The sequence below is a fragment of the Pristiophorus japonicus genome, chromosome 4 (assembly GCF_044704955.1).
Source record: "Pristiophorus japonicus isolate sPriJap1 chromosome 4, sPriJap1.hap1, whole genome shotgun sequence".
NCBI lineage: Eukaryota > Metazoa > Chordata > Chondrichthyes > Pristiophoridae > Pristiophorus > Pristiophorus japonicus.
The window spans coordinates 158,505,007-158,529,691 of NC_091980.1; the positions used below are offsets into that span (position 1 = coordinate 158,505,007).

A 24,685-nucleotide genomic window follows, 5' to 3' on the forward strand; every position below is an offset into this window, starting at 1 on the left:
TTTTGGTATATTGCCTGTGTTAAAAGCTGATGTGAAGGTTTTTGGTGCCACTGTGGCTCTGCCCTCTTTTCCCTTTTGTGGAAGAATGTTATAAGTTTTGTTTCATTGAAAAAATTAATTTTTTGTTCAGTTATATTCAATATTTTTAGTCATTTGGAAAGACATCTGAAGAAAGAAAAGGAAAGATGTAATTTACTGTAAGCACGTGCAATTTTGTTTTATTTTATCTGTTCTGTATTGTGTTCAGTCAATAAAATATTGGACTGAATTAAATTGTTACTATTAAAGTTTAACTAACCTATAAAATGGTGAAAACCCAAATTTCATTGTGGCCATAGTGCAATTCTGATTATTTTAAATTGTGTGAGGGTCTCTAGTTCCGGACATGAGGCTTTCATATTGAGAACAAAAGGGGAAGACATCCTATAGTTGGAATAGAACTGGTTCACAATGCTTAAAGTTAATAGTGATACTGATAATGATTTTTGCTGGAAAAAATTTAAAAAGTGAAATGTGTTTGGTTCTTTTTGGGAAAGTTTTCCTAAATTTACGTGAAGTGACGCAATGGCGTCTGACAATGTTTTGCTCCGCCTTCTTATAATCCTACAAAGAATCTTTTCCGCTGACTGTTGTTTTCTTAATTCAGCCAGGAACCACTTTTGTCTTGTTGGATGTAAATCTATATGGGGCATTATTAAATTAAAGTTTCTTAATTTGAGTGGAAATTTCCCCACGGTGACAGAAGGAAATTATGAATTGTCAAATTAACCCCTTGGGCTCTGAAGCAGAGTCACAATGGATTCAGTTTCTTTTTTCCTATAAACAGGGGACCAAGGTTTCCCGGACCATATAAGAGGTTAATAGCAGAGCAAGAGATCCAGCAGTTTTAACAATTTATCTGCAGACATCAAATGTCGCAGCATAGTGACAAAATTGGACTTTAACCTACTGGGTTAAATTATTGGGATTGATTGTTAGTTTCCAAGACACATTGCTCGAAGGGGAAGATAAACGACTTCCATCCAAACGTAATTGTTATTTTTGTCTTCTTTGTAAAATCAGAAAGTCTGGGCATAATTTGTTTGTGAAATTAAAATTGATTAGATAAATTGATAAGAGTTGCTGTTCAAGTACTTGGGAAGGGAAATTTAGCTGAAATTATGGGGATAATCAAGTTTTATTTTTGAAACGGTCCAGTCTCTGTGGTCCATCCAAACTATGTATTCAGAAAGAAGTTTTTTGGGGGAAAACTGTTGCACTAAAGGTAACTAACAACCCTCATCTTGCAGACTGAATTGCTCTCTGGCATATTTTGGGGAATATCAGGTCCAAGAAGAGGTTTGGTTAAAACTTGGAGCAAGTAGGAATGCTTGATTCCTCCGCGGCTCATTAATGAAATGTTGTATACTATATAAAATTGAATGAGAGGAAGTGAGTGAGGATATAAGATGAAAACAGGAAAATTATACCGGAATTTTTTTCTTAAATCATTGTTCTTGGATGAATTGGCATAAATCATCTGGGTGCAATCTGGTATTGATATAAATTCTTGTGGCAGTCAGGGAAGTGTAGTAAATTGCTAAACTTTCTCTTCGAGATGTTTGTGTCATTGCCTATACTGAAAAATAAGAAAACTGAATTTGATAGCCTGGCCACTACCTGAGACATAAGGACCATGCAGAGGGAGATGAGCAAAGATCTGCAGACACCCTACGATCTTTTGATAAGATCACCTGAAAGCCCGAAAATGGTTTGGATCAGATATCACATGTGGCATGATATTGGGATACCGGTGTGTGTGTGTGAGAGAGATATGCTCAGTTTTCAACAACAGCACAACATGAAATGGCTAATGTGGCTCAGAAGAGTGAGAGAACTTTTTTAAATCATCAAGGCCATGCCACATTCTCCATAGAGAAACTAACTTTGAAATAATCAGGATCGAGTTAAACACACTGCTTCCTGTCAGAGGCATTAAAATTAAAAGTAAAGAGAATGCTGATCAAATTAGGATTTCTTTACAGTTAGAAAGGTCGTCAGTTTCTGCGTTAAATTTCAGCTGTCTTCTTGAAGTTTATTACTGTCCTCCTCACTGTTCACAATACAGGTTGAGCATCCGAAATTCAGAATGTTCCGGAATCTGGACACCGGGCCGATTCATGGCGGGATCGTCCGGAAACCGGAAAATGTTCCGAAATCCAGACTCTCCTGCGTCAGCCGCCCGACCTTACCCCGACCTCGGCCCGACCGACCTCACCCCGACCTGGCCAACCTCACCCAGACCTTACCCCGACCGACCTTGGCCCGGCCCGACCGACCTCACCCCGGCCCGGCCCGACCGACCTCACCCCGGCCCGACCGACCGCACCCCGACCTGGCCAACCTCACCCAGACCTTACCCCGACCGACCTTGGCCCGGCCCAACCGACCGACCTCACCCCGGCCCGACCGACCGCATCCCGGCCTCGGCCCGACCTGGCCAACCTCACCCAGACCTTACCCCGACCGACCTTGGCCCGGCCCGACCGACCTCACCCCGACCGACCTCACCCCGACCGACCTCACCCCGACCTGGCCAACCTCACCCAGACCTTACCCCGACCGACCTTGGCCCGGCCCGACCGACCTCACCCCGACCGACCTCACCCCGACCGACCTCACCCCGGCCCGACCGACCGCACCCCGGCCTCGGCCCGACCGACCTCGGCCCGACCGACCTCACCCCGACCTGGCCAACCTCACCCAGACCTTACCCCGACCGACCTTGGCCCGGCCCGACCGACCTCACCCCGGCCCGACCGACCGCACCCCGGCCTCGGCCCGACCGACCTCACCCCGACCTGGCCAACCTCACCCAGACCTTACCCCGACCGACCTTGGCCCGGCCCGACCGACCGCACCCCGACCGACCTCACCCCGGCCTTGGCCCGACCGACCGCACCCCGGCCTCGGCCCGACCGACCTCACCCCGGCCCGACCGACCGCACCCCGGCCTCGGCCCGACCGACCTCACCCCGACCCGACCGACCGCACCCCGGCCTCGGCCCGACCGACCTCACCCCGACCCGACCGACCGCACCCCGGCCTCGGCCCGACCGACCTCACCCCGACCCGACCGACCGCACCCCGGCCTCGGCCCGACCGACCTCACCCCGGCCCGACCGACCGCACCCCAGCCTCGGCCCGACCGACCTCACCCCGACCCGACCGACCGCACCCCGGCCTCGGCCCGACCGACCTCACCCCGACCCGACCGACCGCACCCCGGCCTCGGCCCGACCGACCTCACCCCGACCCGACCGACCGCACCCCGGCCTCGGCCCGACCGACCTCACCCCGACCCGACCGACCGCACCCCGGCCTCGGCCCGACCGACCTCACCCCGGCCCGACCGACCGCACCCCAGCCTCGGCCCGACCGACCGCACCCCGGCCTCGGCCCGACCGACCTCACCCCGACCCGACCGACCGCACCCCGGCCTCGGCCCGACCGACCTCACCCCGACCCGACCGACCGCACCCCGGCCTCGGCCCGACCGACCTCACCCCGACCCGACCGACCGCACCCCAGCCTCGGCCCGACCGACCTCACCCCGACCCGACCGACCGCACCCCGGCCTCGGCCCGACCGACCTCACCCCGACCCGACCGACCGCACCCCAGCCTCGGCCCGACCGACCGCACCCCGGCCTCGGCCCGACCGACCTCACCCCGGCCCGACCGACCGCACCCCGGCCTCGGCCCGACCGACCTCACCCCGGCCCGACCGACCGCACCCCGGCCTCGGCCCGACCGACCTCACCCCGACCCGACCGACCGCACCCCGGCCTCGGCCCGACCGACCTCACCCCGGCCCGACCGACCGCACCCCAGCCTCGGCCCGACCGACCGCACCCCGGCCTCGGCCCGACCGACCTCACCCCGGCCCGACCGACCGCACCCCGGCCTCGGCCCGACCGACCTCACCCCGGCCCGACCGACCGCACCCCGGCCTCGGCCCGACCGACCTCACCCCGGCCCGACCGACCTCACCCCGACCTGGCCAACCTCACCCAGACCTTGCCCCGACCGACCTTGGCCCGGCCCGACCGACCTCACCCCGAACAACCTCGGCCCGACCCGACTGACCTCACCCTGGCCACCCGACCTCTGCCTGACCGATCTCGCTCTGACCGACCTTGCCCCGACTTACCTCGGTCCCTCCCGACCTACCTCACCCCGGCCAGAGGAACCTTCTTCCAGTCTGAAAAACAACCGTTCACCACTATTCTCTGTTTTCTGTCACTTAGTCAATAACGCATCCATGCTGCCACTGTCCCTTTTATTCCATGGGCAATAACTTTGCTGGCAAGCCTATTATGTAAATGGAGTTATTCACAATTAATTGACACAATGCTGGGAGAATTAGTAAAGGATGTGTTAATAAAGAACAGAAAACAGGAACCAATAATTTTTTAATTGTCTCTTCATTACCTCATCGTGTTCCCACATACTTTCTATATTCTGTCTACTCCTGGTAACCTTGCCATGACTCCTATTCCAAGCCATTCTGTCAACCTTCACTTTCTTTGCGATTTAAACTGATTCTCCTTATGTTCCCCATCTTCTTCAGCCCTTGGTTCCTGTTTTCTGTTCTTTATTAACACAACCTTAGTAAAAACACATTTGGAGCACTGTGTGCAGTTTTGGATTCCACATTATAGTTTGAATGTTGAGGCAATAGAGAGGGTACAAAACAGATTCACTAGGATAGTGACTGGTATGAGGAAATACAAATATGGAAAAACAGTTGAAAAATTGGAGATCTTCATTAGAACATTAACATTTATGGGGTGATTTGATAAAGGTTCTTAAAGTTATAAAGGAATGGGACAGAGTACTTAGATATAGACTGTTTCCAGTGACTGAGGGGACTAGAACTAAGGGACATAGCAGATTTAAATGCAAGAAATTTAAGACAGAGAGCAGGAGAAACTTTTTTTTACAGAGTTGTGAGACCGTGAAATACACTGCCAGAATTAGTGATTAAAGCTTAAGACCATGTCACACTTAAATTATACTAAAAAGGTTGACGATGGATAGGCAATGGCAAACATTTAAAGATCACATGGATAAACTTCAATAATTGTACATCCCGGTCTGGAGTAAAAATAAAACAGGGAAGGTGGCTCAACCATGGCTAACAAGGGAAATTAAGTATAGTGTTAAATCCAAGGAAGAGGTATATAAATTGGCCAGAAAAAGTATCAAACCTGAGGACTGGGAGAAATTTAGAATTCAGCAGAGGAGGACAAAGGATTTAATTAGGAGGGGGAAAATAGAGTATGAGAGGAAGCTTGCTGGGAACATAAAAATTGACTGCAAAAGATTAGTGAAGACAAACTTAGGTCCCTTGCAGTCAGAATCAGGTGAATTTATAATGGGAAACAAAGAAATGGCGGACCAGTTAAACAAATACTTTGGTTCTGTCTTCACGAAGGAAGACACAAATAACCTTCTGGAAATACCAGGGGACCGAGGGTCTAGTGAGAAGGAGGAACTGAAGTATATCCTTATTAGTCAGGAAATTGTGTTAGAGAAATTGATGGGATTGAAGATAGATAAATCCCCAGGGCCTGATAGTCTGCATCCCAGAGTACTTAAGGAAGTGGCCCTAGAAATAGTGGATGCATTGACAGTCATTTTCCAACATTCCATAGACTACCCCGAACCAACTTTTAATCCAATTTGCTATCCTTCCCCCTAATTCCATAATCAATATACTTCACATCCACTGCATCGCCCTCATCCTCCATATCTAACATCGCCTCAAAAGAAGTCTCAGGTTTGACAAGCACAATCTTCCTTTCTGTAGTCAGTGTTGGCTGCTTTTAATTATTTTTTCTTCATCTAGACAGTTAATAATTTAAACTTTAACTAAAGAGACCAGATAACAGACATTCGGAACATAGAAGCACATGGTATTAAAGGACGGCGGTAACTTGGGTACATAATTGGTTAAGGGATAGGAGGTAGAGAGCACTGGTGAATGGGTGTTTTAATGACGAGATAGAAGTTTGCAGTGGAATCCCCAGGTATTACAAAAATTGCTTTTCTTGTTGTACATAAATGACCTGGAGTTGGGTATAGGGATTACAATCGTGAAGTTTGCAAATGATGCAAAACTTGGCAACATAGTAAATAGTGAGCAGACATCAGGAGGACATAAATAGGCTGGTGAAATAGGCAAATGCAATTTAATGTGGATAAGTGTGAAGTGATGCACTTTGGGGAAAACATCATGGAGAGGCAGTAAAATCTAATTGGTATTATTTTGAGCGGTTGCATATTCACAAATCTTTGAAGGTGGCAGATCAAGTTGATAAGTCAATTAAGAAAGCGTATGGGATACTTGGCTTTGGAAATAGAGGTGAATACAAAAACAAGGAAGTCATGTTAAACCTTCACAAATCATTGGTTCGATCTCAGCTGGAGTGTGACACCACAATTTAGGTAGGATGTCAAGGCCCTACAGAGGGTACAGAGGATATTTATCAGCATGATGCCAGGGATGAGGTACTTCAGTTATGTGGCGAGATTAGAGAAGCTGGTACTGTTCTCCTTAGAGCAGAAAAGTTTAGGGGGGACCAATAGATATATTCAAAATGAGGAGGAATTTTGACAGTGCAAGTAGGGAGAAACTATTTCCTTTGGCAAGAGGGTCGATAACCAGGTCATAGATTTTTAAATTTGTTCATGGGATATGGGTGTTAAGGCCAGCATTTATTATAGATTTAAAATAATTGACAAAAAGAGCTAGAGGGGAATTGAGGAGAAATTATTTCACACAGAGAGTTGTTATGAATAGAACGCACTACCTGAAAGGGTGGTGGAATCAGATTCCATAGCAACTTTCAAAAAGCACTGGACATGTATTTGAAGAGAACTAACTTGCAGTGTTATGAGAGAAAGCTGGGATTAATTGGATAGTTCTTTCAAAGAGTCAAAACAGGCAAATTGGGCCAAAAGGTCTCCTTCGGGGCTGTAAGATTCGACAAGATTTTCCCTACCACATCAAACCTGAAATCTACTGGTCTATAATTTGACTCATTATTTCAACCCGGCACTTTCATGGGGGCCAAAGTAGTGATTCACATAAACCCGGACGCCAGGCCAGTACACCACAAGGCCAGAGCGGTGCCGTACATGATGCGGGAAAAGATAGAAGGCGAATTGGACCGCCTGCTGAGGGAAGGCATCATCTCGCCAGTCGAATTCAGTGACTGGGCGAGCCCGGTCGTGCCGGTGCTCAAGGCGGATGGGTCGGTCAGGATATGTGGTGATTACAAGGCCGCCATCAATCGGGTGTCACTCCAAGACCAGTACCCGCTACCGAGAGTGGAGGACCTCTTTGCGACGCTATCCGGTGGCAAACTTTTTTCAAAATTAGACCTGACCCAAGCTTACATGACCCAGAAGCTGGTGAGTGAGTCGAAGAAGCTGACCACCATCACGACACACAAGGGGTTGTTTGAGTACAACAGATGTCCGTTCGGGATTCGCTCAGCCGCCGCGATCTTCCAACGAAATATGGAAAGCCTCCTCAAGTCGATTCCAGGGACGGTGGTTTTTCAGGACGACATCCTCATCACGGGTTACGATATTGAAGAACACCTCCACAACCTGGAGGAGGTGCTACGCAGACTGGACCGGGTAGGGCTGCGACTGAAAAAGGCAAAGTGCGTCTTTCTAGCTCCAGAAGTAGAATTCCTGGTGATGAGGGTAGCAGAAGACGGGATCAGCCCTACTGCGTCCAAGACGGAAGCGATCCAGAGAGCACCCAGACCCCGTAACACGATGGAGTTGCATTCGTTCCTGGGGCTCCTGAACTATTTTGGTAACTTTCTTCCCAAATTGAGCACGCTGCTAGAGCCGCTACACGTGCTCCTACGCAAAGGTCGCGAATGGGTCCGGTGGTGACAGCCAGGAAAGGGCTTTTAATAGAGCACGCAATTTGTTATGTTCCAACATTCTTAACACTATACGACCCATGTAAGAAACTTGTGTTTACATGCGATGCGTCATCCTATGGTATCGGGTGTGTGTTGCAGCATGTCAATGTCAAGGGTCAGTTACAGCCGGTAGCTTATGCCTCCAGGAGTCTGTCCCAGGCAGAAAGGGGTTATGGGATGGTAGAAAAGGAGGCGCTCGCATGTGTATATGCTGTAAAGAAAATGCACCAGTACCTGTTTGGCAGGAAATTTGAGCTGGAGACAGATCACAAACCCCTAACGTCCCTTTTGGCCGACAAGGCCATAAATGCAAACGCATCGGCCCGCATGCAGAGGTGGGCACTCACGTTAGCCGCCTATGACTATACAATTCGGCACAGACCGGGCACCGAAAACTGCGCCGCTGCACTCAGCAGGCTCCCATTAGCCACCACTGAAGGGGCTACCGAGCATGCTGCTGAGATGGTCATGGCTGTTGAAGCTTGCGGAAGCGAAGGCTCACCCGTGACAGCCCGTCAGATTAAAGTCTGGACAAATAGAGACCCGCTATTGTCTCTAGTCAAGAAATGTGTCCTGAATGGGGACTGGGCAGTCATGTACAGGGCATGCCATGAGGAATTTAAACCATTTCACAGGCGCAGGGATGAACTCTCGATTCAGGCCGATTGCCTACTGTGGGGAAACCGCGTAGTCATGCCCCAGATGGGCAGAGAGGTGTTCATCAGAGAACTCCAGAATGAGCACCCGGGCATTGTCATGATGAAGGCAATTTCCAGGTCACACGTTTGGTGGCCAGGGATAGACGCAGATCTGGAACTTTGTGTTCGCAGGTGCAACACGTGTGCCCAGCTGGGCAATGCGCCCAGGGAAGCACCCCTTAGCCCCTGGCCATGGCCCGCCAAGCCTTGGTCACGCATCCATGTGGACTACGCAGGTTCTTTCATGGGAAAAATGTTTTTGGTTGTAGTAGACGCCTACTCCAAATGGATTGAGTGTGACATTTTAAATTCAAGCACATCCTCTGCCACGGTAGAAAGTCCACGGGCAATGTTCGCCGCCCACGGTCTACCGGACGTCTTGGTCAGCGACAATGGCCCGTGCTTCACCAGCACTGAATTCCAGGACTTCATGGCAGGCAATGGAATTAACCATGTCAGAACGGCACCGTTCAAGCCGGTCTCAAACGGCCAGGCAGAACGAGCAGTGCAGATAATCAAACAGGGGATGCTCAGAATCCAAGGGAGTTCCCTACAAAGACGCTTATCACGCCTCCTGTTGGCCTATAGATCCTGACCACACTCGCTCACAGGGGTTCCACCCGCAGAGCTGCTAATGAAAAGGACGCTCAAAACCCGGCTATCCCTTATACACCCCACCATGAAAGAAATTGTCGAGAGCAGGCGCCAGCCACAATATGACTGCCATGACAGAAATGCGAGGGCGCGATGTATTGATGTAAATGATCCTGTTTTTGTCCTCAACTACGCTGCAGGGCCCAAATGGCTCGCAGGCACTGTGATTGCCAAAGAGGGAAATAGGATTCTGGTAGTTAAACTTACCAATGGACAAATCTGCCACAAACACGTGGATCAAACAAAAAAAAGGTTCAGCAACCCATAGAAGAAGCAGAGGAAGAATACGATGTAGAGTTCAATCCACCACAGGTGACCGAAAACCGGAACCAAAGGGAGGAGAGCCCAATCACTGTGGGCAGTCTGGATAGGCCTGAGGCACCGCAAACAGCAGAGACTCAGGCCAGCGCCCAACAACCGGAGCCCGCACTCAGGCGCTCTACAAGAGAGACTCAACCTGTGATCCCAATAAGACTCTGGGGGGGGGAGGTGATGTCATGTATTCAACCAGCATTGTAACCCATGTATAATTTGACCTAAGTTGTACACTGTGAGAACAATGACCACTAGGTGGGAGACACTCCTAACCTGGGCCTTCAGGTACAAAAGGGGAACTCCACCCACCTTCATCACTTGGAGTGCTAAGGAATAAAGGACAGGCCACAGACTGACCTTCTCTCAAGCATGGGCCTTGTGTGCATTTATACTGTATAGTAAGGACCTATCATGAACTACCTAGCCAATTTGAACTCTCCGAGCATAGGCGTGCGGGCAGGGTATGGGATGGAAGGGAAATCCCTTGGGATATTTAAGTGCTGTAGCACTGCCTCCCGCCCAAAACTGGCTTCTTCTAAACTGGCCTCTTTTCTGTCAGATCTTGCTGCTGGGTTTGACACGAACATACGGAAACATATGAAAAATGACGGACAAGTAAAGACTATCTGGTCCATCAAGCCTATCCCACACATTTGCGATATCTTGTGTATCATAACATATACACTCCCCCCCACCCGATACCTTGCGAGCTTCCCAAAACTTTTCATTCAAAAGGGGTCACAGTGCCAATCACATAATCAGGTTGTGTCTTTTACATGCAGAATAGACCCCCTTCCCCCCCGTCTGCTTGGGGCGGGTGGCTGTTCCATGCCTGATCCAATGTCTGTCATCACAGTGGGTGCGGGGTGGGATTGTGTCACAACCCCATGGGCACTTTATCCCCCTGTAGTTTAGCCAACTTCTTTATTATAGTATCTCTCATCCCACTTAGAAGCTATTCTGGATTTACATCCTCCCTAATATCTTTCTCTTTTGTAAACAATGAAGTGAAATACTTGTAAAGCAGCCCTGCCAACTTTTGCTATCCTCTCCACTCAGAAGTCCCACCTTAAATTTGACTCTTTTTACTGATATTTATAGAATCATTTACTGTTCCTTTCTCAGATTTTTTGAGATTCCTGCCCCGTATTACCTCCTTGCTTTCCTATTCCCTTCTTATGTACATATACACATACACACAAATGTTTTTAAGGGCTGCATTTGTGTTCCATAGTAGTTGATTAACATATGTAGTTGATCTGTTTTAGTGTCATGGCAATGGATTGATTTAATTGCAGCTGTTTCTTTTACTATAAAATATATATCTGCTACATTAACAGCAATGCATGCTGTATAAAGTTTTATACTTTGTAGTGCAGTATGAACATTTTAGAGGCTTATGCAATGATTTTTAGTTTGCATTACCATAATGATTCTCATTACCTCAGAGTTTTACTGAAGTGGGAATTGTTAGAAGTCTGGTTAAATATTACTGATCTGAATATTGATCAATTCATAAATAATCGTCTTAGGGATTTAAAGTTTCAGTCTTCCTTTCAGCACTAACTGCTTATGCATGAAATTCATAAAGTTAAGCTTGTTCAAAGGAGACGGTGCTGTTGCCAAATCCACTCCATGGTACAAATGGGCAGATTCAGCAACCATCAGAAACGGTCACAATTGCTGAGTCACAACACAGAAAGGACATTTTTTTTCTGTTTGCACAAGGTACACAATTAGGAAGTTTGCAGCAGGTTAGGTAAACAAAAGCTTCTCAGTTGCCACGGATACTCTACAGATCCCGAGGGGCCTCAAGGCAACGGCTTCTCCCTGTCTTGGGTTCTCCCATACAATTATACTACCTGACTTTATAAAGGGAATAGAAACTAGGCAAGCTGACCCATTTGAACCCAAGTAGGAGCAGCAGTAGCCCATACGGCCCTTCGAGCCTGCTCCGTCTTTCAATAAGATCATGGCTGATCTTCTATCTTAACCCCATCTTGCTACACGATCCCCATATACCTTGAAACCCTTTGTATCCAAAAATCTATTGATCTCAGTCTTGAGTATACTCAACAACTGAGAATCCACAGTTGTCTGGGTTAGAAAATTCCAAAGATTCACAACCCTGTGAATGAAGAAATTTCTCATCTCAGTCCTAAGTAGTCGACCCCTTATTCTGAGATTGTAACCCCGAGTTCTAGATTCCCCAGCCGGGGGAAATATCCTTCCAGTATCTACCCAGTCAAGCCTTTTACGAATTTGATATGTTTCAATGAGATCACATCTTATTCTTCTAATCTTTATAGAGAATATAGACTAGTCTAGTCAATCCCTCCTAATCCCTGGAATCAGCCCAGTGAACCTATGTTGCACTCCCTCTAAGGTAAGTATACCCTTCCTTAGGTATGGAGACCAACATTGTACATAGTACTTCAGGTGTGGTCTCATCAAGGCCCTATATAATTGCAGTAAGACTTCTTGGGGTAGAAAGTGCCCCCCGCACAGAATGGGGCACCCTGTTTTGATGGTTTTTACCGCAGCTGCGGTTCAGGTCGTCTCGAGTGACATTCGGCTTTTTGGTTTTTATTGTTTTGATCCGAAAGACGGTCATAATGGGGGCAGTGACAACACCGGAGGGGCAAAGACGCGGCGGTGACAACAAGTGAGGGGTGGAAATTGGGTGCAGAGCGGAGTCACCGCGTCACCACGGTTCTCCCCTTCACAAAGGGGAAAGGCCCACTGAGCCACCAGAGAGGATTTCGGCCGGACCAGCGGCCTGGCACCCAAGAGGGAGTGCCAAATCCAGGGGCATAATTGTTGGGCCGACATAGGAGTTGGCCGACAAAAAGAAACATGGCAGCAGCATGCCCTCCCCTTTAAGGGAAGCCGCACTGCCGTTGCAGAAGGCCACAGTCTCACTGGACCACCAGGAAAAAACAGGTTTTGGCACCGCCGGGTGGGCCGAAGATTTTTGGAGGGGAATGTCGCCAATGATCGACGGTGCCCACGGTGATGACGCACTTAAGATGGATCGGCGGCAGCGGAGCGGTAATGGAGGGGATCGGGACACCGCCGTGAAAACTTGGGAGGGCAATTAGGCCATCAGCGGCCATTCCACCAAAAGTCAGTGGCCACTCCACTCCACAGTGTGGCCATTGATTTGTGGTGGTAACAAGCTTTAAGGAAAGGGGAAAATTCTGGCCCCCTTTGCTCTTATACTCCAGTCCCTTTGTAATAAAGGCCAACATACTATTTGCTTTCCTAATTGCTTGCTGTACCTGCATGTTAAATTTGTGATGTGTGTACAAGGACACCCAGGTCCCTCTGAATAGCAACATTTCAGTTTCTCACAATTTAAAAACATTCTGCTTTTATATTTGTCCTACTAAAGTGGATAACTTCACTCTTCTCCACATTATATTCCATTTGCCACGTTCTTATCTAATCAATTAATCTGTCTAAATTGTTTTGCAGCCTCCTGTGTCCTCCTCACAGTTTACTTTCCCACCCAACTTTCTATCATCAGCAAGCTTGTATATATTACACTCTCTCCCCTCATCTAAGTCATCGATATAGATTGTAAATAGCGGAGGTCCAAGCACTGATCCTCGCAGTACCCCAGTAGTTACAGCCTGCCAACCTGAAAATGACCCATTTATCTCTACTCTGTTTTCTGTCCGTTAACCAATCGTCAGTCCATACTAATATATTATCCCCGAGCCCATCAGCCCTAATTTTGTGTAATAACCTCTTGCGTGGCACTTTATCGAATGTTTTTTGAAAATCCAAATACACTCCATCCACTGGTTCTCCCTTATCCACCCTACTCGTTATAACCTCAAAAAATAGATTTGTCAAACATGATTTCCCCTTCATAAATCCGAGTTGACTCTGTCCAATCATATTATGATTTTGCCCTGTTACCATGTCCCTAATGATAGATTCCAGCATATTCCCTACTATTGATGTCAGGTGAACTAGCCTATAGTTCCTTGTTTTCTCTCTCCCTCCTTTCTTGAATAGTGGGGTTACGTTTGCTACCTTCCAATCCATGAGGACCGTTCTAGAATCTAGGAAATTCTGGAAGATCAAACCAATACATTCACTATCTCTGAAGCCACTTCTTTTAAAACCCTAAGATGTAGACCATCAGATGCGGGTGATTTATCGGCTTTTAGACCCATTATTATTTCTTTACTAATACTAATTTCTTTAAGTTGCTCATTCTCACTATTTCCAGAATGGTTTTTGTGTTTCCCACCGGGGTCTTTTGCCAGGTATATTATTGACTCCCTATTAGCACCACAGGCCTGAATTTCTAACTGACGGGCAATATGGGAAACGTATCTGCAAAAAATGTGAGCAGAGTAAAGGTCAATGTCGGAGTCCAGTTTCTGGTCTCTGCAAAACCCCCTGGAAGATGTCTTCCTCTCTCTCCTTCCTCAGGAAAAAAAACAGGAGAAAATTCCTGGATCCCATGGTAAATTCCACTAACATAAGGTAAGTCAGTTAGCACCACTGATGTAACCACCTTGGACAATATAATGGCCTTCGCCAATGCTAAAATAATAAAATTTTCAAACTGACTTTCCAAAGGACCATTTCTAGAAGTGCATATTACAAACCACACCGATCTTCACTGATAAAAGAAGCTTCCTCTGGCATGGGTGGACGCTGGTGAAAACCACTGCTAATTACCATATTTTTAAAGTTTTAAGTTTAGAATGACCTCCTTAAATATAAAAGGAGCAAAATTACCTGTGCCACAATGAATTGCAAAGTTCCTAGCCGAATCTCTACCATGGGATAAATAATGTTTTGATTTAAGAACATAAGAAATAGGAGCAGGTGGCCCCTCGAGCCTGCTCCGCCATTCAATAAGATCATGGCTGATCTGATTATGGACTCAGGTCCACTTCCCTGCTCACACCCCATAACCCCTTATCATTTAAAAAACTGTCTATTTCTGTCTTAAATTTATTCAATGTCCCAGCTTCTCTGAGGCAGCGAATTCCACAGATTCAGAACCCTCAGAGAATAAATTTCTCCTCATCTCAGTTTTAAATGGGCCCCTTATTCTAATATCATGCCTTCTAGTTCTAGTCTCCCCCATCAGTGAAAACTTCCTCTCTGCATCCACCCTGTCAAGCCCCCTCACAAACTTATACGTTTCGATACGATCACCTCTCATTCTTCAGGATTTCAATGAGGAGAGGCCCAACCTACTCATCCTTTCCTCATAAGTCAACCCCCTCATCCCTGGAATCAACCTAGTGAACCTTCTCTGAACTGCCTCCAAAGCAAGTATATCTTTTCGTAAATGTGGAAACCAAAACTGCATGCAGTATTCCAGGTGAAGCCTCACCAATACCCTGTATAACTGTAACAAGACTTCCCTGCTTTTATACTCCATCCCCGTTGCAATAAGGCCAAGATTCCATTGGCCTTCCTGATCACTTGCTGTATCTGCATACTATCCTTTTGTGTTTCATACACAAGTACCCCCAGGTCCCACTGTACTGCAGCACTGCAATCTTTCTCCATTTAAATAATAACTTGCTCTTTGATTTTTTTTTCTGCCAAAGTGCATGATCTCACACTTTCCAACATTATACTCCATCTGCCAAATGTTTGCCCACTCACTTAGCCTGTCTATGTCCTTTTGCAGATTTTTTGTGTCCTCCTCACACATTGTTTTTCCTCCTATCTTTGTATCCTCCTATCTTTGTATCATCAGCAAACTTGGCTACGTTACACTCAGTCCCTTCTTCCAAGTCATTAATATAGATTGTAAATAGTTAGGGTCCCAGCACTGTTGTATGTGGAAGTTGAATAAATCAGGGAAAGATTTTAAATCTGTGCAAGATAACAGCTGTTGCCGTTTGAGCTGACTATTTAGTGTAGCTGAACTTCATTTGCTAGTCAGTAATGCAGGGAATTTGCACAGGTAGCTGATCTGTGTGGAATCCGCTTCTATTTTTGATGCAGCCAAGGATAAAACTCAAGGGATCAAAGAAACTGAAATCACTTCTGTGGGGAGGAAAGATTGGCTGCCATACAAAAAAGTGACAGATCCATTGCAACATCCATCAATGCTTGGGACAAGAAATCAGAACACTTGTGGGGGAAAAAAAAATCAGATTTTGAAAATATGAACTGAGAGTTCACTAATTGAAGTTTAAAAAAAATCTGTATTTGCAGGAAAGCACCATTTAACTCTCTGCATCGTGTATGATGGGATGCTTTACAATTAGTGCTCAGTTCCAGACCCAAATGCCACATACCGGCAATAATATTACTGCGCTATTTCTTAAGCTCCTGAATGCATACTAGAATCATAGAAATTTACAGCATTGATGATGATCGAGCCTAATCCCACTTTCCAGCTCTTGGTCCATAGCCTTGTAGGTTATGGCACTGAGTATACTCAATGAGCTGAAGGCTGCAAACATTGCTATTGCTGCTATGTAGTGCATTAGGCTCTAGCGCACTACTGGCTTTCACCAATGCCAAAATAATAAAACTTTCAAAATGACTTTCCAAAAGACTACTTTTAGAACTACATATAACAAATCACACTGATCTTCACTGAAAAATTATTTTAATGCAGTAATTAGCAGTGGTCTTTACCATTGCTTTTCATTACAACTGGCTTCACTGAAAATATAGAAAACAGTAAGGACCTTCATTCATTCTTCCTCTTAGAATCATAGAAATTTACAGCACAGAAGGAGGCCATCGTGTGCGCACCGGTCGACAAAGAGCTATCCAGCCTAATCCCACTTTCCAGCTCTTGGTCCGTAGCCCTATAGGTTCCAGCACTTCAAGTGCGCATCCAAGTATTTTTTAAATGTGGTGAGGGTTTCTGCCTCTACCACCCTTTCAGACAGTGATTTCCAGACCCCCACCACCCTCTGGGTGAAGAAATTTCCCCTCAAATCTCCTCTAAACCTTCCCCCAATTACTTTAAATCTATGTCCCCTGGTTGTTGTCCCCTCTGGCAAGGGAAATTGGTCCTTCCTACCCACTCTATCCAGGCCCCTCTTAATTTTATACACCTCAATTAGGTCTCCCCTCAGCCTCCTCTGTTCCAAAGAAAACAGACTCAGCATCTTCAATTTTTCTTCATGGCCAAAATTCTCCAGTCCAGGCAACATTCTTGTAAATCTCCTCTGCACCCTCTCTGGTGCAATTACATCTTTCCTGTAATGTGGTGACCAGAACTGCACACAGTACTCCAGTTGTGGCCTAACCAGTTCAAGCATAACCTCCTTGCTCTTGTGTGTTCCATGCCTCGACTATCAAAGGCAAGTATTCCATATGCCTTCTTAACCACCTTATCTACCTGGCCTGCTACCTTTAACAATCTGTGGCCCTGCACTACAAGGTCCCTTTATTCCTCTATCCTTTTCAGCGTTGTACCATTTAATGTGTATTCCCTTGCCTTGTTAGACCTCCCCAAATGCATTACCTCACACTTATCCGGATTGAATTCCATTTGCCACTGTTCCGCCCACCTGACCAGTACATTGATATCTTCCTGCAATCCGCAGCTTCTTCGTTATCAACCACACAGCCTGTTTTAGTGTCGTCTGCAAACTTCTTAATCATATCCCCAACATTCAAGTCGAAGTCATTGATATAGACCACAAAAAGCAAGGGACCCAACATTGAGCCCTGTGGAAACCCACTGGATACAGCCTTCTAGTCACAAAAACACCCATCAACCGTTACCCTTTGCTTCCTGCCTCTGAGCCAATTTTGGATCCAATTTGCCACTTTGCCCTGGATCCCATGCGCTTTTACTTTCATGACCAATCTGCCATGTGGGACCTTATCAAAAGCTTTGCTAAAATCCATATACATTACATCATACACACTGCCCTTATCATCCCTCCTCGAAAAATTCAATCAAGTTAATCAGATACGATCTTCCCTTAACAAATCCGTGCTGACTGTCCTTGATTAATCCATGTTTTTCCAAATGAAGATTTATCCTGTCCGTCAGGACTTTTTCCAATAATTTTCCCACCACCAAAATTAGGCTGACTCGTCTGTAATTACTCGGTCTATCCCTTTCTCCCTTTTTAAACAAAGGTACAATATTAGCCATCCTCCAGTCCTCTGGCACCACACCTGTAGCCATAGAGGATTGGAAAATGATGATCAAAGTCTCTGCTATTTCCTCTTTTGCTTCTCTTAACAGCCTGGGATACATTTCATCTGGGCCTGGGGATTTATCCACTTTCAAAGCTGCTAATCCCCTTAATACTTCCTCGCTCACTATGTTTATCTGGTCTAATATTTCACACTCCTCCTCCCTCATTGCAAAGTCTGTATCACCCCTCTCTTTTGTGAAAACGGATGCAAAGTATTCATTAAGAATCATACCCACATCTTTGCCTCCACACACAGATTTTCTTTGTGGTTTCGAATAGACCTTACTCTTTCTTGCTCTTAATGTATTTATAAAACATCTTTGGGTTTTCCCTGATTTTATTTGCCAACATTCTTTCATGCTCTCTCTTTGCTTTCCTGATATCTTTTTTAATTGCACCCCTGCATTTATAATACTCCCCTAGTCTCTGCAGTATTGAGTTCTCCGAATCTGTCATAAGCTTCCCTTTTTTTCTTTATCTTACCCAGTATGTCCCTTGACATTTAGGGGGCTCTAGATTTGTTAGCCCAACCCTTTTTTTTTAAAAAAGAGAACATACTTGCTTTGTACCCTCAGGATCTCCTCCTTGAATGCCTCCCACTGCTCTGACACTCATTTACCATCAAGTAGCCGTTTCCACTTTGGCCAAATCCCATCTCAGCTCAGCAAAATTGGCTTTACCCCAATTGAGAACTTTTTTTCCTAGTCCAGCTTTGTTCTTTTCCATAACTACCCTAAATCTTAGTGAATTATGATCACTAGCACCAAAATGCTCTCCCACTGATAAACCTTTCACCTGCCCCTCTTCATTCCCCAAAACCAAGTTCAGAACCGCCCCCTCCCTTTTTGGGCTTGTCACATACTGGCTAAAGAAGTTCTCCTGAATGCATTTTAGGAATTCCGCACCCTCTGTACCATTCACGCTACCTTTTCCCCAGTTAATATTAGGTTAGTTGAAATCCCCCACTATTACAGCTCTATAGTTTTTGCATCTTGCAGCAATTTGCCCACATATTTATTCTTCTATCTCCCTCTGACTGTTTGGGGGTCTACAGTACACTCCCAGTAGTGTGATCACCCCTTTTTTGTTCTTCAATTCAACCCATATGGCCTTGTTTGATGACCCCTCTAACATTTCATCCCTTCTCACAGCTGTAATTGTTTCTTTAATTAATACTGCGACCCCCCCCCTCCTTTTTTACCCCCTCTCTGTTCCATCTGAAAACCCTATAACCAGGAATGTTGAGCTGCCATACCTGTCCTTCTTTCAGCCATGTCACAGTAATGGCTATATCATACTGCCAAGTTCTATCTGTGCTCTCAGCTCATCTGCCTTATTCTTTTTACTCCTTGCATTGAAGTATATACCATTTAGTGGTGCCAAACTCCCTTGTTGTCAATTTTCCAGCTCTTGTTTCCTCTGTCTTCCAAATTTACTTTCTACTTTTCTGCTGCCCAATTCCAGCTTTGCTTCTCTCCCCACTGTATCTATTCTCCGGTTCCCAACCCCTGCCAAGGTAGTTTAAACCCTCCCATCATCATCATAGGCGGTCCCTCGAATCGAGGATGACGTTTCCATGCCAAAAAAGGATGAGTTCACAGGTGTTTCAATGAAGGACCATGTCATGTATTCAACCAGCATTGTAACCCATGTATAATCTGACCTAAGTTGTACACTGTGAGAACAATGACCACTAGGTGGGAGACACTCCTAACCTGGACCTTCAGGTATAAAAGGGGAAGCTCCACCCACCTTCATCACTTGAGTGCGAAGGAATAAAGGACAGGCCACAGACTGACCTCCTCTCAAGCATGGGCCTCGTGTGCATTTATACTGTATAGTAAGGACGTATCAGACCAGAACTACATCCTCAAGGGCAAACCCTCCCACGAGGATACTGCTCCCGGCTCTGTTGAGGTACAACCCGTCTGGCTTGTACAGGTCTCACCTCCCCCAGAAACGGTCCCAATGCCTCAGGAATCTAAAGCCCTCCAGTCTGCACCATCTCTCCAGCCATACATTCATGTTCTCTATCCTCCTATTTCTGCCAGCAAGCGGCACCGGAAGTAAAATGGAGATTACTATCTTTGAGGTCCTGCTTTTTAATCTCTCTCCTAGCTCCCTGAACTCTGCCTGCAGGACCTCATCCCTCTTTCTACCAATGTCATTGGTACCGATATGGACCACAACCTCTGGCTGTTCACTCTCTCTCCCCCCCAGAATGTCTTGCAGCCGCTCGGTGACATCCTTGACCCTGGCACCAGGGAGGCAACATACCATCCTGAAGTCACATCTGCGGCCGCAGAAACGCCTGTCTTCTCCCCGACTATCTATTCCCCTACCAATATTGCTCTTCCATTCTTCTTCCTTCCCCCTGTGCAGCTGAGCCACCCATGGTGCCGTGGACTTGGCTCTGGCTGAGGGCCAAGAAATTGCCAAGTATGCTGCACACTTAAGACGACTAGCTGCACCGTGTAATTTTGGCGACCACCTTAATGAAGCACTAAGGGACATATTTGTCATCGGAATCGGCCACGAAGGCCTCCTACATAAATTGCTCAATGTTGACATCACGGTCACCCTGCAGAAAGCAATTCAAGTGAGCCAAGCCTACATGGTTTCGGCCAGCGACTCGAGGCGAATACTGACCCAGGACTCTAAACCGGCAAGCGCAGTGCACCGCATGGACACTTCGAAAGGCAGAAATGCTGCCAAGTCCTGCAACCCTGAGTCCGCCACATGGGGCAAACCGGATGGCCCTGTGCTGGCGCTGTGGAGGAAACCACAGGGCCCACCAGTGCCGCTACAAAGACTATGCATGCAAAGGCTGCAAAGAGAAAGGGCATCTTCAGAGAATGTGCAGAAAAGGCTGTACTCACTGTGTCTCTGATGAGTTGGCTAATCAACAGGGCTCCGACACAGATGAAGATGTAGCTGCTCTAACCCTGGGAGAGGAGTATGGAATCTTTACCTGCTCCACCGGAAGTTCTCCGTGGATGATGGAAGTGGACATCGACAGGGTCCCAGTCTCCATGGAGATCGACGCAGGGGCGAGCCAGTCTATGATGAGCCAAAAGACCTTTGAAAAAATTTGGAGGAATCCTGCCACTCAACCAAAACTGTCTCCTGTCCAGGCAAAGCTGCTCACCTATAACAAAGGTAAAATCTAAATCGTTGGCAGTGTAGACGTCCAGGTCTCCCAGGGCGGCGTGTTGCACAAACTCCTGTGGATTGTAGCCAGCGACGGTCCCACGCTGCTGGGCAGGAATTGGATGAACCGGGTCCACATCAGGCGAAGTGGTGCTGTGGAAGAAAAGACCACCACAGCCTGCCTGCAGCAAGACCACAGAAAGATTGCAGCACCACAAGCATGTGGAAGAAAAGACCACCCCTGCCTGCAACAAGACCACAAAATGGCTGCAGCACAAGAACGTGGAAAGGAGCACCACAAAATGGCTGCTGCTTGGTGAGCAGCAGACCTGCATTCAAAATGCGAGTCAACTAGAGGAGCATCATGTGACATCGAGCGGCCAATCGGATTTGAAAGCTCCCTTAAAGGAGACCGGTAACCAAAAAAATTTAAAGGGGAAGTTCCAACTATTTGAGTACACGGACTTTAAAGCTAAAGATGCAAATAAAGGGTGCAAGTATGAAAATATATGCAATGTAACCATGAATTGTGATGCTGGTTTAACTAATGTGACTAATGAGATGAATGCAGATGTCAGTAAGGTTAAGAACAAGTTTATTATGCTTCACAATAATGATAGAGATTATGAAATACCTAATGTAACCATGTTGTTGAAATCAGGCACCCAAAAGTGATGCAAGTGCTGGAATGTATAATGCAGGCTCGACTATGTGTGATCAGAGCCAAGGTGTCATGTATACCGGTAGGACACTGTCAAAGGACATTGGGTCCTAAAGGGACTATGCTAATGCCAATGGAATCCCCCTGTGGAAGACCCCCAGGTCCAGCAGGCTACCAGACCATGTAGCCTCAACCTTTGGAATGAATGTGATGCCCCTTGCAGGACACACACAGCTAGTGGGAGCAGACCCACTACAGGGACAGTGGTCAATGGGCAGCCCAGCCACCACCAATGGCAACCTGCACCAGACCTGCCCTACAACCCCTGGCCACCAGGGCCAATACCCTCCAGCTTCCCTGGCAAACCCCTGGGATGACCTGACCCTCATCCCCATTGGTGGACAAGGAACCCACCCAGTCTTGTGGCCCTGCCCACCACCCCAGAACTACTAACATCACAGTGTATACACACCACCCACTGCTGCCGTGACTACCTCCCCGAGGGATCCCACAACAATGACACCCACTTGGTTTGTGTGTGAGGGAGGGGAAATGTACACGGCCAGCCTCAAGCACACAACCCTCACTACAACCTCCCATAGCCCACCACCCCTGGTCATAACAACTAGGATATGAAAAATGCTCAGGGGGGAGTATTGTTGTGTATACATGCCTGTTTACTGTGTGATGTCTGTAACACTGTATGCAACATTGAATGTACTCTTGTACTGTACACACCTTACCGGTACACTAGAGGGTGCTGTTGCTGGAGACCCAGGGGTTGCCTGCACACGGCAGGTAACCCAGTATAAAAAGGAACACACAGCTTGTTGTCAGCACTCAGGAACTGCTAATAAAAGACTGCAGGTCTGTACAGTAGAAGACCATACCCTTCCTCGTGGTGTCATTACTCAAGGTGCCTACATACACTACACACCCAATGTGCCCAAGCTGCCTGATTGCACTGCTGCCTGCCTCCCTCCCACGCACCCGATGTGCCCAAAGCTGCCCGATTGCATTGCTGCCTGCCTCCCACCCACCTGATGTGCGACTGCTGGCCCACTGCCACCCAGCTCAGATCTGCTTTTCCCGAGCGGTCCTTCTGGCGGGCGGGTTGGTGGGAGGGAATCCACGAAAAGTGATCAAAATGGCGATTAACAGACATACGGCATGGGCGGGCATGATGCTGTGATGTGGACGGAACTCTTGCACACAAGGATCCCGTCGGGCGGAACCTCAATGGGAGATTCCAGAGGAACGGGATATCGATGAAAATCGGCCCCAAACACACTCACCAATCAGCTGCTTCCTTTGAGCTGACGTCAGGCTTTCGATTTTTGCCTCTGTTGTAACACAAAGCACTACAAATAGTGGACAAAAAGCTGTAACTCCTTCCCTCTCTTCTCCGAATTCCCACTCTTTCTAAATTCCCAAATAAACCACTCTGTTTGAGTCCATTCTCTTTAAGGTCGCTCTGTGCAGACCTTTCTGCTTTTCTTTTTACCAAATAACCAATTTGCAGCTGGTGTTAATTGCCTATTTGATAAGGTGTATTAACCTCTTAATCGAGGTTATAACTCGGTTATAAACTGGTCACTGTCTGTTGAACATGTAGAAACCTAAATCGACAAACACTGCCGCAGGTTGCTATTAGTGGATATTCAGATCAGTGATTCAATATAGAGAGAGACTGAATTCAGAGAAATACGAAACAGACAGGACCTGAATGTGAGACCGGCCGTCATTGAACACGTTGTTGGGAGAGCCGAATATAAACGGATGTTAAGAGCCGAGTCTAATAGCAGCGTGGAGGCCCCGACCTGCGTGAGAACACCAGCGGCAGGTCAAGGCCATAAAATGAGCAGCGAGCGGCCGCGAGAGCAGTGTGGAGGCATACTACTTCAGGGAGCAGTGTGAGCTGGTGCAGGAGGGCGACGGCAGCGAAGAGTGACGTCAACAAGGTCCAGGTCGGTGATTGGAGCGTGGGCAGGTACATCAGGAGCGGCGAGAGACTGTAGAGGGACATGATCTGGGCCCAGGAGAGGCTTGAGTTCAGGGCCAGGGGCAGCATGGGCCAGCCCACACTGCGATATGTGTGCGCACTAGGTCCGTGCAGCAGAGCAGGTCTCCAGTCCTGGTTAACCCTTGCCACTGGACCAAGACTTAGCTCTGTCAAGCCCGTGTGGTGACTGGTGCGCAACGGTCACCACACGTTAAAAAAATCCACGTACAGGCATCTTCCACCCTTCAGGGTGTAGTTCGGGATCTGGAATATTCGGTCCTTCATTGGAACACCTGTGAACTCATCCTTTTTTGGCGTGGAAGTCATCCTCGACTTGAGGGACTGCCTATGATGATGATGATGAACCTCTTGAAACATGTTAGCAATTGTCTAGCAGCTTGCAATCAACAACTGTGAGTCATTGTTCTGAATGGCCTTTCACTAGTGCTGCTAGCATATACTATACTAGATACTGTGTCACAAATAGCAAGAAACAAGAAAACTCTTATTTAAAACATAAAACTCAATATGATAGGAACACAGGAATGTACAGGACTGCTGCTTTCTGCAGTCACCTTGCCCCTCTTTGCTTTTGTTTCCAGTTCCCCCCTGTCCTGTTTTGTCTGGTTCATATAACTTTCTGCACCTTCTTGTTCCTTCCACTGTTCTGTCCGCTGTTAACGTTCTGTTAAAAGTCAAACCGTAAGAATTTTGTGAAGAAAACCCAAAATTCTGTTATTGCAAGTTCACTGCAGTAACTCGTGTTGCACCCGCTTAACCCAAGTAACAAGCTAGGACTTGCTAACGCTAATAAACCAAATTTTGACGTATTAACATACATTTTGTACATGTGTTACTGTTATGTACAATTGTCCCCCATCGACTGCTGCTAATTCTAAGAACATAAGAATTAGGAGCAGGCCATACGGCCCCTCGAGCCGGCTCTGCTATTCAATAAGATCATGGCTGATCTTTGTCCTTAACTCCACTTACCTGCCTGAGCCCCATATCCTTTGATTGCCTTAGAGTCTGAGGGGGCAAAACTGCCCGGCG

General features: G+C 47.1%; 1 protein-coding gene across 9 annotated transcripts in view; it reads right to left on the reverse strand.

Annotated features, from left to right (window-relative positions):
- LOC139263132 (coiled-coil domain-containing protein 9-like) overlaps positions 1 to 24,685 on the reverse strand; it is a 367,644-nt gene that overhangs the window by 21,574 nt on the left and 321,385 nt on the right. The gene's annotated exons all lie outside the window — the stretch shown is intronic.